The sequence below is a fragment of the Crocuta crocuta genome, unplaced genomic scaffold (assembly GCF_008692635.1).
Source record: "Crocuta crocuta isolate KB4526 unplaced genomic scaffold, BGI_CrCroc_1.0 scaffold27, whole genome shotgun sequence".
In the NCBI taxonomy this organism is placed as follows: Eukaryota; Metazoa; Chordata; class Mammalia; order Carnivora; family Hyaenidae; genus Crocuta; species Crocuta crocuta.
This window is the reverse complement of record NW_027532250.1, coordinates 2981147-2983520: the sequence shown is the minus strand read 5'-3', so window position 1 is coordinate 2983520 and position 2374 is coordinate 2981147. Positions and strand designations below refer to the sequence as shown.

Sequence of the window (2374 nt, the reverse complement as noted above, 5' to 3'; positions counted from 1 at the left end):
ATTTCTCCTCAGCCTGGACACTTCCTGCCCAGCCCTTTCATAGAGAGTCCTTTGTATTGAACAGACAGACTCTAATCTGCACATCTTCCCTCTGAGCTCCAACCAGGGCTCCCAGGTGAGCATCCCGACACCAGTCTGGAACATCTGTTCAAATGGTCCAGAGCAGCGGGCAGTGATGGTGTGTGCAGTTTTCTTGTCTGACAGGCCCTGGGTCCAGCACGCTCAGGGAGGGAGTATGAATGTTTGCCTTGCCGGCTGGAAGTCCTAAAAGCAGCTGCCTGCTGATTGATGATAACTTGCATAATGACATTGAATGTTCACATGCTGCCAGGCATGAGTGAGACCCTGCAAGCTCCCCTGTGCAAGCCCTTGCTGGTTGGCCAAATCCTTATCTTCCAGCAGGCAACAGAAACAGCAAGAGCCAGAAGGTATCTGATCCAAAGATGTCCGTTACAACCCCAATGGTTTTAACACAAGGAGGGGGTAAGGGGGGAGACTTGATGCTTTCCACTTGCAAATTTACTAAGAAAACTACGCACCAGGGGCTCAAAGCAGCCATGACACCTACGTATTGGAATATCAGGATAGGATATATTCTTATTTTTACATTTTCTGGCTACAAATGGAGTCTCTTATGGAGCTCAGAGAACTGGCTTCCAGAAACATTTCTTAAAAAAATTCTTCTAGTGAGGCCAGATTTTAAGCAAACCACAATACTTAGGTTTATTATCTTCCCATAGAATTCTCTTCACTGCTGTGAAGAAATCTAGTCTTTGAAATTAAGATGGCCTGTCAAAGTGGTTAAGAATGCCATTGTAAAATGGAAGATTAGCAATATGCAATCGTTTGCATTAATGTTTCTCAAATTACTCTATTTCACCCATTTTCATTGCCATGGATTTAGGTGAAGCCTTTACCACTTCTGTTGTGATTTACTCGAGGGGATCCTAAATGACTGCCTTGCCTGCTGTCTAAACCTACTGCATGCTCTCCACCACGTGACACACAGATTTCCCAAAGTCATAGGGGGTCAGGGGATTTTCAGTAACTGTCTCTAGTTGCCTTGGGAGGGAAGTGTCCACATTCTCTGTTACAGACTAGAGGCTCTTTTATAACTCTCCACTTCTCTCCAAATGCAGATAAACCTACTCAGCGAAGTGACCTATGAACTTCAACATGGCTAGGGTTCTGTCTACTTCTTCATGTACAGAGAACATGTCATTCTCTATCCCTAAAATTCCATCTACCCTACTTGGCCAGCCTTTCCTAGTGGCAGGCCGTGGCACTTACAACGTTGAGTTCTGCAGAATGTTAGTCTTGAAAGATGTTATTTGGGGCTGTTAAAAAAAAAAAAAAAAGACTTGGTCAAAGAAACTTGAGAAACTGATGGAGATTATTAAAACACTATCATACTAGAGTCTCTGAAATATCCCATTATTAAAAAAAAAGTGGTTTTGCTAGTTTAACCAATCCTTTCCCAAATGTAGCTGAATTTGGAGTACTTTTTTTTGGAAGTACCTCTCAGTTAATGTGTTTCATGGGTCAACAATCTGGACAATTATTTTTTCTTTCCTCTCCAACCAGATTTATTGAACACAACAAACTCTGTGTACAAGGTGACCTGGATCTGCTGCTTCAAAAACATGATCCTTTCTTACTAATATTTTAACAAGTCAGTCCATGGAGTGTCAAAAAGCAGCTTACTCTATAATTAATAGCAAAGTGTCCAATGCACACTAAATAATTGGCCTAACTACTGGAACTATAGTAGTTCTGCAAGTTAATTAGCATAGGTAGGATCTCCAGGCTGCTGGAGAACTCATGTTGAGGCCACTTTGTGCACTGCCACTGTGATGTACCATCAGGTTACCAGATCATAATACTCCCATTGTCCGATTCTAGATACAGCCTAGGAATATCAATGGGGGCTGAGGTTAGCTGAGCTGCTGGCTGGGCCAGAACTGATATCACCCCAGCATGTCCTCTGACAGGGTCCCCTGGCAGCCCTGATGAAGTACTTGTGAATCTGTGCACAGGACCCAACAATGGATGGATTCTTCACTATGTCCTCCAAGTGCTGCTTCAAGGTCTCCTCTGTCCCACCTGCTATCTGCATCCTGCAGCACATCACGTCCTTCTCCACTCCAGGCTCANGAGAGAGAGAAAGGGAGAGAGAGAGAGAGAGGCACCTGGGTGGCTCAGTCAGTTAAGTGTCTGACTTCAGCTTAGGTCATGATCTCGTGGGGTTTGTGGGCCCAAGCCCTGCATCAGGCTCTGTGCTGACAGCTTAGAGCCTAGAGCCTGCTTCAAATTCTTTCTCTCTCTCTCTCTCTCTCTGTCCCTCCCCTGCTCTCACTGTCTCTCTTTCCTCTCT

General features: G+C 44.5%; 1 pseudogene; it reads right to left on the bottom strand.

Annotated features, from left to right (window-relative positions):
* Positions 1–1819: 1819 nt before the first annotated feature.
* Positions 1820–2128, bottom strand: LOC144243292 (ragulator complex protein LAMTOR5 pseudogene; annotated as a pseudogene).
* Positions 2129–2374: the final 246 nt, after the last annotated feature.